General features: G+C 45.5%; 1 protein-coding gene across 2 annotated transcripts in view; it reads left to right on the forward strand.

Annotated features, from left to right (window-relative positions):
- Positions 1–7,167: 7,167 nt before the first annotated feature.
- Positions 7,168–14,304, forward strand: part of PLXNB2 (plexin B2) — a 234,377-nt gene continuing 227,240 nt past the window's right edge. Inside the window, exon 1 of one of the 2 annotated variants that reach the window (XM_040411954.1) lies at positions 7,168–7,347. The gene's annotated coding sequence lies outside the window, so the exon portion shown is untranslated. The remainder of the gene's footprint in view (positions 7,348–14,304) is intronic. The other variant, XM_040411944.1, reaches the window with a different exon arrangement.

The following is a 14,304-nucleotide window of genomic DNA, read 5'->3' on the forward strand; positions in this document are numbered from 1 at the left end:
AGAGCATATAAACAACTTGGCTGTCGAATGTCATTGAAAGTGCATGTCACGGTCCCTCCCGTGACAGAGGTGAGAAGATCGGATAGACTTGCTGCACGTGAGGCTATCTGACAGGTCTCTCTGTTTTCCTCTTTGTATGTTGTTGTTTGACAGGATCTCACCTCTCCTCAGGATCTGCTTGATATCAGTGATGAGGCTCCTTTTAGGTCCGCCTCACACTGCTGACCATGCGGTTAATATTTCCTCTGGGAGTTGCTAGAGCTTGTTTGTCTTGGATCTCATGCTTCTCCATTCATCTCAAAGCGAAGTACAAGTTGCCTGTTCTGTTTGTTGTTTTCTGGTGTGTTTTTGTTCTAGGCCTCAGGGAGACACAGGTTTCTTCATCTGGGAAGGAACCAACTGTCTCGTCTCCTGCTACCTATCCTAGGGCTCGTCAGTTTTAGCAGGGCATAGGTATACGGCGTATGAGCATTTCCACCATCAGGATCTGCTCATACTGGCAGGAGTTAGGGAAAGGCCTAGGGATTACTAGGAGGTCACATCCCTCTTCCTTAGCTTTTGAGGCCTAGATTGTTGTCTATTTCTTTTGTGTGTATCTTGTGTTTTCCCCTTCCCCATTATCTGTGACAGTGCATTTTTTAAATTCCCATCTTGACTTTTTCCCACCCAATTTGGGACACGTTAGTAACGAACATAGAGAGCGGTTTCACAAAAATATTTCTACAATGGAGAACAGGTATCAAGGCCGCTGGAATCCCAACATGATGGGGGACCACTGTTGGTTTTTGGAACGGGAAAATATGACCGTTGACAAACGCAAAAGCAGATGCCTGAAGCACTTTTAACAGTACTGGGCCTTGCTCAAGTAAGACTTTTAAACTGAAAAACGAGACGTTTTGAAATTTTGCTATTCCATTACATTTTCATACACTGTTTACTACGCAAACTTTGATGTAGATCAGGTAATTGTTGGAGTAAAACTCGTTATGTTGAAAATTATTCAATGCTTTCCAAGTGCTTAATTCATTTAGGCATACTTATGCATAGCAAAATTTTGTGACGTGTTACAAAAATTCTGACTTCGGATTTGTAATCTGCATACTCGATTTGGTATAGGACAAATGGTTTTTGCCCAGTTGCAGACGAAATTATATTTTTTTTGTTGCGTGGTGTTATAAACACCCAACATACACAGTTTTTTTTGTGTTTTAAGATAGCTAACTTGCATTTTTTGATCCCTTGGAGTTATTTTCTTAAATCACGGCATTCTCTGGGTGTGGTGCCTTTCCAGACATTTTCCCATAGACTTCCCTATAGGGAAACAAGTATGAAAAAACAAGAAAAACTTCACAAACACAACAAAACACTTGAAAAAAATGCAGAACTTTCAGGGTGTTTTTTTGGCTTGTAAAAGAATACAATGAAAGTCCTGCATTTTTTCCCCAAGCATTAACAAGGAAATAAATGTAGTGTGGCAGCCACCTTGGGGCATGTTCACACAACATAATTGGAAAAATATGGAGCTGATTGAAACAATGTCGGTTGTATGCAAAACTACAGAACTTGACTTCAACTGTCATTTTTCCCAAGTTCTAATCAATGGGTACTCCGATCAGTTTGCTCAGCTTCTCCTTCTCTATGACATGCTGCCTACAGTTTGTACTGCATTTTGTGGTGACAGGTTCTCTTGAACTCCTTAAAGGGGTTGGCCCCTTTCTGGTTATTGTTGACCAATGTGTTTGAGAGATGTATATTTACAAAGTCTTTTGTGCTGTCCACCAGAGTTGCCAACCAGAATTTTTATTTTTTCTGGACAACTTATCCCAAAATCACAGACAGCCAACATTTTTACATACAAATTGGAAAACCATAATGAATGATGAAAATTATAAGTAATACAGGTCTATAGCTCAATATACTGATAGTAGCTCATTACCAGCATTTACTGGTAAAATTATGATAGTTACCACCAAAATAATCTAGTCAAGTACCACCAGCCTCAACAAAACAGACACAGGAAAGAAGTCACTTGTTTTTACAGATTGTCCAGACATTTCGGGATGGTTGGCAACCCTGCTGTCCACAGAGAGGTCCTGTCCATAAGATGGCCGCTGATGGAGGGTCATGTGACCAGGCAAATCACCTCCAAGTGTTGTCTCCTATATTCAAACTGCACCTGCACTAAACTTTCAACAGTGCAAGTACAGATGGCAAGTGCAGTGTATTTGAACAGTGGAGATTCATATGACCCTCCATCAGCAGCTATTTTAAGGACTTCTATGTGGACAGCACTAAAGACTTCTTAAACAAAGGAGCATACCTTATGAAATAAAGAAAATGGTGTGGAATTTCAACAAAGGCTATATTAGTATCATATTATCATCTTACACATTGGTCAACAATGACCATACAGTGGTCAACTTTAATGACTGCTGACATGCCTTTTTACTGCAGTTATTAATGGGCGTTATTCTAGAATGCCATCTAGAATAGCGAAGCGCAGGAGCTTGTCTCTCATATAACAGCTGGGCTCCTACTCTAATGGCCCGGACCGGCAGAAACGCTGATCTGGGCTGATTAGCCCCTTAGTTGCAGAGGTTTATAATTTCAGAGGGAGGGAGAGGGGGAGACAGAGACAATCCCACTGACAGTATAATACATTGCACTACATAATTAGTACAGTTTACTGTCTGAGCGCTTAAAGGGAACCTGTCGTAAACTTTATGGTGTCCATACTAACGTCAGAATAAAGTAGAGACAGGTGAGTTGATTTCAGCGGTCTGTCATTTATAAGTTAAAACAAAGTGGTTGCCGAGAACCAACATCACAATCATTGCAGACTGGGCCTGGAAAAGAGTCCCGGCCACCTGAGAAGAGTCCTGGTTATTCCTGAATTCCTGCCCTCCATACCGACCTGCTGATGACTGACAGTCTCCTACCTAGTTTTCTCCCTAGGAGAGAACTGCCAATCATCAGCAGATGGGTGAGAGAGCAGGAGATTATGGATAACCAGGACTCTTCTCAGGTAAGTTTGACTCTTTTCCAGGCCTGTGCTGCAATGGTTATGATGCTGGTTCTCAGCAACCACTTACTTTTAGCTCATGAGTGACACACCGCTGAGATCAGCATTTCTGTCACTATTTTAGGCTGCCCTCAGTGAGGTCAACAGAAAGTTGATGACAGGTTCCCTTTAAAGGATCACATGTTCAAGTTCCCTTATAAGACTAATAAGTGGTAAAAAAAAAAAAATCTGCAAGTTTAAAAAAATACTCCTTTTCCATAAAAATAATTGAAAAAAGTTTACAAAATAACAACCCTTCTACATACTTGGTATCATCGTATCTGTAAGGACCTGCACTGTACAATTATCAGATAATTTATCCTGCACAGTGAACCCTGTAAAAAGAAAAATATGCCAGAATTGTTTTTTTCACCACACAAATGTACTAAAAAAGTAGTCAAAAAGTGTTATGTACCCCAAAGTGACAGCAATGAAAACTACAAGATGTTCCACTAAAATCAAGCCCTTAGACATCTCTGTAGAATAAAAAATTTAATCTTTTAAGGATACGGAAATGCAAAACATTCCCAGAACCGTACATGTACAGTGGAAGGAGGGGTTTTAAATATGGTGTCCACTCGCGAGTTATGCTCAGGAAGCATAAGTACACAATAAAAATAACTGATCCGTTTTTTTTTGGAGCTTCAGTTATGGTCAGTTTGCATCAGTGTATGTCACTTCAATCAGAGATCTGCTATTTTTTACAGGAGAAGGGCGAGCTTCCATCTGAGATCCGTTATTTTAGACGGGAAAAAAAAAATCTTGCATGCAGGCTGTTTCACGCAATAACATGATCGGCCCGGAAAAACAGGCAGTGTGGATACTGGGCCAACCGCGCTCCCCTGAACTGAAGGTATCATAGTGTTTTTGTGATACGGTGCAGTACCCCAGAGCATGGCGTAGTTGCAAATTACTTGCTGCTTAATGCTTGTCATGTTATTTATTATCATTTTATGCTCTGTATTATTAAAGGGGTTATCCAATTTCAAGAAAACTCCCCCACATGTGCTGGGCCTCTGACCGGTAATTTACTTTCCACTCTCCTGGCTCCGCTCCTTGTCCCCGCACCACCGCTGCTGCTTCTCCCTGCACACGGATGAAAACATCCAGTGTCGGGGGGAAGCAGAGCTGACATGCTCTAGTACAGGGTTGGCCCGCGGCTCTTTGCTCCTTCGTTTGCGGGTTGCAGGGGAGCGGTCCGGACAGCTCTTACTTTCTAGGCTGCGCAGCCTAGTATCTCCTCTTATAAGAGAACATGGCGTGAAAATCACGGAAAACGGAACAACGGGGACGGAACACAACAACGGTCGTGTGCATGAGGCCTTAGTGTCCTGTCCTCAGCCCCGGAGTCAGTGTGCATTAGTGCCCAGAGCAGCCAGCATAGCAGGTACCCCACACAGTGCAAGAGTAGCCTGCCTCAAAATAGAGGCAGGCAAAAAACATATGTATCAGGCAGCCAATAAAATTGGGGTCAATGTGACTCATTAACTACAATCTTAACACTCCTCCCCTTAACACTCTGAGTAAAGTTCTGTGTAGAATTGTGATAGGGCGGAATCCCTCTACTTGATGTCAGGACTTCCCAGGGGCGGTCTGGAGTATTAATATGAAAAATGCATTGAAAACGCATCCGACCGCATGTGCGTTTCCTTTGCGTTTTTTCTATTGTATAAGTGTTTATGTTTGTGCATGTAGAGCCATGCATTTTTATGTAGAGCCTTATATTTTATCTATGTCTTTTTATATGTTTTTGCATATACTGAGTGATGGACTTCTCTATTGGAAGACTATTTGACCCAATGATTGGGGGCTGATCAACAATATGTGGGGTAAGAATCTGGCTTTTATGTGGACCATAATGGGAGTAGAACTCCAGATCGGACATTCCAGGTTTCCAATTAGGCCAGTTCCACCTACAGCTTGCCTCTGGAGATGTATAAAAGGGTGCTAAGTGCTCACTGTCACCACCACTGAGGAAGGGGTGTATACCCTGAAACGCGTCTGGATCTGTTGGGACAGTGAGCCGTTTCCCATTTACCAGGATTTACCTACAGAAGATACCTAAATTCGTAAAGGATTATTCCCCTGTAGATCATTCACATTGTCTCTAATTGGGTCCGATCCCCTGAGAAGAGGCAGGATCACAGGAAGCGTCTTACACTACACCGCTACTAAGCCGAGGAGTCACGTGAGACGTCACGTTAGAGACTCCATACCACGTGGGACGCCACGTAGGGTAAGATCGGCAGGAGGATTGAGCGAAAGATCCAGCAGGTGACGACATGTGGTAAGGGATATCCTTCACGATTATTAGTACCTGGCTATTCGATTGAGTTAGTGGGACATATCCCGGACATTGTGTGGCGCTATTACTGCCTTGAGCACGGAGTCCTTCGATACTATTTGGTTGAAGCCTCCTATTGGGCTGAAGATAAGGACTGCCATTCTGAGATCGCTGACATTTTTGTGATTGCTTGCAAGTAGAGTCGCATTGCTTTTTTTTTTTTTTTTCGATTATTTACAAAATAGAGTTGTATTGGGATCTTATCCATGATTTGAGGTCCAGACTTACAGAATACACTGTTTTATTTTATGTATGTTTTTATTATTGTCATGTAATTTTATGAATTGGCTCACCATATTAAATATTTGATTTATTCATATAGTACTTGCTGCCATTTCCTAAATTTGGAGTGCCCCTCATTATCTATTGCTATTTCATTAACTACAATATTGCCACTGCCTTGTTAGGATACTTTCACACTAGCGGTTTTGCTGGATCCGGAAGGGTCCAGCAAAAACGCTTCTGCTACTGATAATACGACCATCTGCATCCGTTATGGACGGAACCAGTTGTATTATCTTTAAACTAGCCAAAGCGGATCTCTCTTCACGACCAAAACCTTTACAGTGAACCAAATACTGCAAAGAATTACAAACTTTCCTCACATCAAGGATTCTAGAAATCTCGTATTCTAGTTGACCGGCAACTTCCACTGGCTGTGGAGATTCCTGCGCAGGAGATATGAAGATCCGTCTCAGTACAGTATTACAATGAATGGGCTCCGATAAGCCGAAGTTAGATAATCGTAAATTTGCGTGAGACTTAGGGTACTTTCACACTAGCGTTTTTCTTTTCCGGCGCTGAGTTCCGTCCTAGGGGCTCAAATCCGGAAAATAACTGATCAGTTTTATCCTAACGCATTCTGAATGGAGAGTAATCCGTTCAGGATGCATCAGGATGTCTTCAGTTCAGTCTTTTTGACTGATCAGGCTTTTCAGAAAAACGTAGCATGTTGTATTTTTACCTCCGGCCAAAAATCCTGAACACTTTGACTGAACGCCGGATCCGGCCTTTTTCCCATTGACTTGCATTAACGCCGGATCCGGCTTTTGCATGTTAAACCTGAAAAATGTGAAAAAAAAAAAAAGTTAAAGTCCATAAATGGCGGATGCGTTTTTTCCAATGCATTTTTTCATTGTGATCAAAATCCTGATCAGGATTCAAATGTAATCCGTTTTCACACGTTTTTCCGGATCCGGCGGGCAGTTCCGGTGTCGGAATTGAACGCTGGATTAAAACAACGCTAGTGTGAAAGTAGCCTTAGTTGAATAACTGCAGTAGTTGAATTTTAACGTGGAAAAACACTTTAAAACCAAACTCGGCTTTGGGTGCGAGTGGTACCTTGTGAATAAGTAACTTCGGCTCATCTGAGCCCATACATTCTAATACTGTACGGAGACGGATCCGCATACAGTATTGGATGTAGTATCCGTAGCTGGCTTCGCTCATCTCTACATGGGACAGACTTGGAGTACAGTTTGTATCTGGAGGCCCCAGCCAGTGTGGTCCATGTGGCCCTGGCAGTGGTTGTACTACATCTTCCCAGACAGATAATTGTGAGGTAAAGTGAAAGGAGCAGCTCCGTCCCTAATACACTAGCCCAACGTGCGGCGCCGCTTTGTTGTGGTCAGGTAGCCAGTGATGGGGGCGCCCAGGCTCCATCTCTTTCCCGCCCCCTGCCATTCCTCCGCACGGCCAGGCTGTAACCCGAGCCCGAGCTGAGAGGAGGAGGACTCATCTCTCCCTCGCTCCCTCTCTCTTTTCTCGGCTGGATTTTTTTTTCCGTTTCCTGTCTGGTATTGTGCTGGGGAGCGGATGTGTGCATCGCCCACAGGTGTGTCTGTGCCTGGCTCCTCTCATTCACCAGAAGGAATTCGCCGCACGGAGCTCTCCCCTCAGCTATGGGCGCCGCCGGCTGACTGACGCTGGACTACACAGGCGGGTGAGTGGTCATGTCGGACGGGTGCTGTCACCTGTTGGAGCCGTGTGTGGCCGGGCTCTCCTTCCTGGACTTTGACATGAACTTCTAGTGAGCGGCAGTGTGGCGCTCCCTCAGGGGGTGGGGAGAATGGGCAGCGGTTGTGGCTACTTACCTGGAGTCATTGGGTTGCATGGTGCACGGTCGGTGTGGGAAAGACATGTACTAACAGGGAGCCATCTGTGTGCGGAGTCTCTGGCAGGCAAGTTCTAATGTGGGATTCTTCTCCCCCCATGTACGTGAAGAGAACTTCTGGAGAACGATCGTCTGCTGATAATCCAGTGTCACAGTCATGTCACCCGAGGCTCGGGGACGTGTCTGGTGCCGGGCAGGTTACAGCAAAATGTCTGTGGCTGGATTTTATAAGAATGCCCTGTTATACAGGCAGGGTGACTGAGTGAGGGGCATGTTATTATCATGGGGTGGGTGTCAGATTGGTGAAACATGTGGTTACAGGGGAATATGACCCTGCCAGACTGGGGGGCATACAATTGTGAGGGGGATACCATGGCAGGTGAGGGTCACGTATGAGGGATGAATAATGAGGGCGATGCCATGGCAGGCGGGGGGCAGCTATAAGGGGTGAATAATGAGGGGGATACCATGGCAGGCGAGGGTCACGTATGAGGGATTAATAATGAGGGGGATGCCATGGCAGGCGGGGGGCAGCTATAAGGGGGGAATAATGAGGGGGATGCCATGACAGGCAGGGGGCAGCTATAAGGGGTGAATAATGAGGGGGATACTACCATGGCAGGCGGGGGGCAGATATAAGGGGTGAATAATAAGGGGGATGCCATGGCAGGCGGGGGGCAGATATAAGGGGTGAATAATGAGGGGTATACCATGGCAGGTGGGGGGCAGATATAAGGGGTAAATAATGAGGGGTATACCATGGCAGGCGGGGGGCAGATATAAGGGGTAAATAATGAGGGGTATACCATGGCAGGTGGGGGGCAGATATAAGGGGTAAATAATGAGGGGGATGCCATGGCAGGCGGGGGGCAGATTTAAGGGGTGAATAATGAGGGGTATACCATGGCACGTGGGGGGCAGATATAAGGGGTAAATAATGAGGGGTATACCACGGCAGGCGGGGGGAAGATATGAGGGGTATACCACGGCAGGCGGGGGGCAGATATAAGGGATGAATAATGAGGGGGATACCATGGCAGGAGGGGGGGCAGATATAAGGGGTGAATAATGAGGGGGATACCATGGCAGGAGGGGGGGCAGATATAAGGGGTGAATAATGAGGGGGATACCATGGCAGGAGGGGGGGCAGATATAAGGGGTGAATAATGAGGGGGATACCATGGCAGGAGGGGGCAGATATGAGGGGGATGCCATGGCAGGCGGGGGGCAGATATAAGGGGTGAATAACGAGGGGGATACCAGGTGGGGGGCAGATATTGAGGGGTGATACCATGGCAGGCGGGTGCAAGATGCAGGGGCATAAAACTGGGTTACAGTTGAGAGGTCATATCATTCCAGTGGGTCAGACCAAGGGGCATACAGGTCTAGGGAGTGAAGGAGGAAGAGGAACACAGTCATGGGGGTGAAGTTGGCAGAATGAAGGTCGTGTTATTACATGGGGTCACCAGAAAGATGGCGGCACGTCCTCTGACCAGCTCTAGAAGAATATCTTGTGCTGGGATTGTGGGTTTGTTTTGGAGGGTTGGGGGAGGACATCTGTGTCTGATGTGTGTAGACATGCTTGGTCTTGTTTGTTTTTTACCATTGCTGAAGTGTGATTCTCCCCCCCCCCCCACCCCCCCCCCCAATCCTAAACTTTGCAGTTTGACAAGTTCAGAGAAATGCAGATGTCATTTTCTGTTAAATATGTAAAAATATTCAGGTTTTGAGGTGGATTTTTACATGGTAACGGAGCACTTTGCCCATCTCTGCCCTCTGTGTGGGGGTCTGACTACAGCAGTGTTTCCCCCCGCACTGGTCATGTCATACACACATGGCTGTGGTGGGATTTTCAGGGATTTCTGGCGGACAATGGGCTTGTAATTAGTCTGAAATCTGTATTATCTGATCTGCCTGCATCAGGCCGGCTCTGTCTGAGCCTTCTCCTATGTTGTTGCAGCAGGAGGACATTTACACAGTACATTCACATTGTGGATGAAGATATGAAATACAGGCTGAGATCGCAGATCTTCTCAGTCTCTTCTGAATTTGGAGGGTGAAGTACAGTAAGTTAGGAGTGTCCTCCAGATATCAGAGGTTTTCCTGCCATGCAAGGTGATGGTATATGTATAGGAAATGCCATCATAGTGTGGCACCAGAGCAGGGCTTTACAGTAGTAAAAAGCAGCAGCCCCTTTGATGTAGGGCTCGTCAGGGGTTGGACCCCACCAGTCAGATCCCAGCTATACGTTATCACGTATGGTGATCATAGGTACTAGGTTGATGGTAACGCTGATGCAGCCATAAAGTGTCGGTACTCGGACGTGTTCTGGGACACCAGGCGTTAATAATGTACATACTCAGTCTAGAGCTAGTGTCTGTCAGGAACATTTCAGCATCCAGATTTGGTTATTCTTGTAACTGTCATAGAAGTGAAAGGAGAATTCTGGGAGTTGTAGTTTCAGAACTGGAGTGCTGGAGGTTGCTGGTCTGTCATCAATCGGCTGAAACTATTGTTTATTGTTAAATTTCATCCCATGAACAGTCGTATTAGTATAAATTTTCTATTAAAGGGATTAATATAAACATTTAAAAAATCAAACATCATATAGTAACAAAGCTAGAACCAGCCCTGTACCTCACATGGGTCCAGATCTCCCCATTCATCGCTCTGCTCGATTTATATCAAGCTTGCAGCTCAGAGGGCGTGTCCGTTCTGCTGCAGCTCAGAGGGCGTGTCCGTTCTGCTGCAGCTCAGAGGGCGTGTCCGTTCTGCTGCAGCTCAGAGGGCGTGTCCGTTCTGCTGCAGCTCAGAGGGCGTGTCCGTTCTGCTGCAGCTCAGAGGGCGTGTCCGTTCTGCTGCAGCTCAGAGGGCGTGTCCGTTCTGCTGCAGCTCAGAGGGCGTGTCCGTTCTGCTGCAGCTCAGAGGGCGTGTCCGTTCTGCTGCAGCTCAGAGGGCGTGTCCGTTCTGCTGCAGCTCAGAGGGCGTGTCCGTTCTGCTGCAGCTCAGAGGGCGTGTCCGTTCTGCTGCAGCTCAGAGGGCGTGTCCGTTCTGCTGCAGCTCAGAGGGCGTGTCCGTTCTGCTGCAGCTCAGAGGGCGTGTCCGTTCTGCTGCAGCTCAGAGGGCGTGTCCGTTCTGCTGCAGCTCAGAGGGCGTGTCCGTTCTGCTGCAGCTCAGAGGGCGTGTCCGTTCTGCTGCAGCTCAGAGGGCGTGTCCGTTCTGCTGCAGCTCTGTGTATTACAGCTGATGGGGTGTGCCCGTTCTGCTGCAGCTCTGTGTATTACAGCTGATGGGGTGTGCCCGTTCTGCTGCAGCTCTGTGTATTACAGCTGATGGGGTGTGCCCGTTCTGCTGCATCTCTGTGTATTACAGCTGATGGGGTGTGCCCGTTCTGCTGCAGCTCTGTGTATTACAGCTGATGGGGTGTGCCCGTTCTGCTGCAGCTCTGTGTATTACAGCTGATGGGGTGTGCCCGTTCTGCTGCAGCTGTCTTCCTGTAAGGCTACATGCACACGACCGTATGTGTTTTGCGGTCCGTAAATTGCGTATCCGTAAAAAAGAAAATGGATGACATCTATATGCCATCCATTTTTTTTGCGGATCCATTGTAACAATGCCTAAAACGGACAAGAATAGGACATGTGATATTTTTTTTGCGGGGCTACAGAACGGACATACTGATGCGGACAGCACAAGGTGTGCTGTCCGCATTTTTTGCAGACCCATTGAAATGAATGGGTCCGCATCCTATCCGCAAAAAAAACGGAATGGACACGGAAACAAACAACGTTTTGTGTGCATGTAGCATTACTGTCACAGTTTCTAACTGTAGATACAGCTGGTGGCAGTTGAGGGGTAGAACTGAGCATGTCACCTCTTTTATGCTTTATTTTAAGCGCAAAAACATCATAATTATTTCTGTAAGGCAATATTTCAGGCTAATTCCATGAATGTTTCTAGAAGACCTGTCATCTCTTCTGACATGACTGTTTTAGCAAGAACTTGCATTCCTTAAAACAAGTCTGGTGCATCTATCCTTATGACTGTATGATGTGCCATTGCTTTATTATTTCTACTAGAAGTTATGAGTCAATTGCGAGCAGTTTGATGGTCTAGCTGGGTATTACTGGGGGGGGGTTCCTGCACAGTCTGACATTATCCAATCAGTGCTGCTAGTGTTGGGCCTCTTGCACATGCGTGTGTCCCCCGTGGCCGTATTGTGGCCCGCATATGGCGGGTCTGCAATACACTGGACACCGGACGTGTTCATTCCGCATCACTTGAATGGGTCCGCAAATCCGGAGATGCACTACGGAGTGCTTCCGTGGAGTTCCGTTCCGCAAAAAGATAGAACTTCTTTTTGCGGAACAGACGAATGGCAGACCCCATTCAAGTGAATGGGGTTGCGATACGAATGCGGCTGGCCCACGGTCGGTGCTCTTGCATTGCGGATCGCAATATGTTTGTGTGCAAGAGGCCTTAAAGGGGTTGTCCAAGTTATATTTATTGATGACCTATCCTCCTGCTAGAAGTTATGAAAGAATTGCTAGCAGTTTGCAGTAAATGTCCAGATGGATGTTACCAGTTGGAGGTGTGTTTCTGCACCGATTAAAGGGGTTGCCCAAGTTATATTTATTGATGACCTATCCTCAGGATAGGTCATCAAATTCAGATCGGCTGGGGTCCGACACCTGGCACCCCCGCTGATCAGCTGTTTGAAGAGAAGGCGCGCGCCGTGCCAGCGCTGCCTCCTCTTCACTGTTTACCTTCTAGCCGTTGCATCTCCAGCGGTGAGCAGGTGTAATTACACCCAAGCCGTCCCATTCATTTCAATGGTACGGATCGCTGTATAGGAGCAATCATTCTTGTGCTGAGGTCCAGATCCTTGTGGCAGATCCAGATGCTTTATGATATTCTGTGGTTTGGTGAACACTGGCAGAATATAGTCTGTCTGCACATTGCAGGCTGCTGTTTATGCCAGATACACTGGACAACAGTATTGTCAGATTGCTTCTGCGGCCAAAAGGGACAAATCCATGCAAATGTTGTGTAGATTTATACACCATCCAGGATTCTACCTATGACGCTGTATTGACTACCACAATGTAAATTCAGTTCTAATAACAGGAGACACCTCCAGGAATTTTCTTACTGTAAGTGATGGCAGATGGCTAGAGTATACCATCACTGGGGGTCCCCACGCACATGAATTTGGTGGAGTGGACTTTATCGCACCCTGGACTCCAGATTTCTGGCTTTTAAAAAGTGACAATAGGGCTTTGCACAACTTTTTGGGATTTATTTTTTTAATGCCAAATATTTTCAACATTTTGCAGTTTTCCAGCATTCACTGCGGTTTTGAAAGTGGGAGAGAACATTGGCATTGTTAGCCTGTCAAGCTGTTTTAAACCAGATTTATTAACTACAACTTTTTAAAAAGTTCACAAAAATTGTCACAATCGTACTCCAGTAAAGGAGTATAGAACAAAAGACGTAGAACATGAAGTAACGTCTCAAGACAGAAGTTTTAGATTAAGGGCTCATTCAGACGGCCGTATGTTGCTTTTCGCTTTCTATCCGCAATTTTGCGGATTAGATGTGGACAACTATGGGGCCCCAAAAGATGCGGACAGCACTCCAGCTCCGCAAAACAAATTAAACATGTCCTATACTTGTAAGTGAAAATCAGGACGTGGCCCCATTGAAGTCTATGGGTCCGCAAAAATGTGGAATGCCATCAGTTTTTTTTTTGTTTGTTTTTTGCGGACATGCTGAACTTTTATGGGTTTTGTCCCTACGGCGTTCTCTATGCAAAAAAAACTGATGTAAAAACTCAGTGGCAGTATTGCTGTTTTTTCCTATTCCCCTCCCAGAAAGAGTTAATAAAAGTTAATCAGTACGTTATGTGTACCCCAGAATGGCACCATAAAAACTACAACTTGTCCTACAAAAAAAGGCCGTAAATGACTACATCAACAGTAAAAAAAAAAAAAAAAAGTTACAGCTCCTGGAAGGAAAAAATTCTTGGTCAGTAAAGCCCAAATCTGGCTGGTTAAAAATTCCCGTCATGATAAATCTTCCCCCAGTCTATAGATCTGAAATTCCTTCATACCTGCATAAAAGGTCCTTAAACAACCATCGATTGACTATGTAAGGGTACTTTCACACTAGCGTTATTATTTTCTGGTATTGAAATCCTCTAAAGGGTCTCAATACCGGAAAAAAACGCATCAGTTTTGTCCTAATCCATTCTGAATGGAAAGCAATCCGTTCCATCCCTTGCACGGTATTCAACCAGACAATTTATTTTTGTTTCAGTAGTGTTTTTGTTCCGTTTGTGATCCGTTTTTTGCGGATTGGAAACGGAAGCATACAATAATATTTAAACAGTAAGTACATAAAAAAATTGGACTGGGCATAAAATTTCCAATAGATGGTTCCGCAAGAACGGATACGGAAGATATACGGATGCATTCCGTTTTTGTTTTTTTTTTGCGGAACCATTGACTTGAATGGACCCACGGAATGTGATTTTCGGGCAATAATACGACAAGTTCTATGTTTGAATGGAAATACGGAAACAGAAGGCATACGGAGTACCTTCGTTTTTTTTTGCGGATCCTTTGAAATGAATGGTTCCGTATACAGAACGCAAAAAACGGAACGTAAACCGGAAAAAAAAAAGCAATCTTGGATCCCTGCAGTCTCCTGGATCGTCAGGACAACAGCAGGGATCCAAGATTGCTCATGTCCCACTAGCCGGTAGTGAGTTGTCACTGAGTCACC

This window comes from Bufo bufo, chromosome 1 (genome assembly GCF_905171765.1).
Source record: "Bufo bufo chromosome 1, aBufBuf1.1, whole genome shotgun sequence".
NCBI lineage: Eukaryota > Metazoa > Chordata > Amphibia > Anura > Bufonidae > Bufo > Bufo bufo.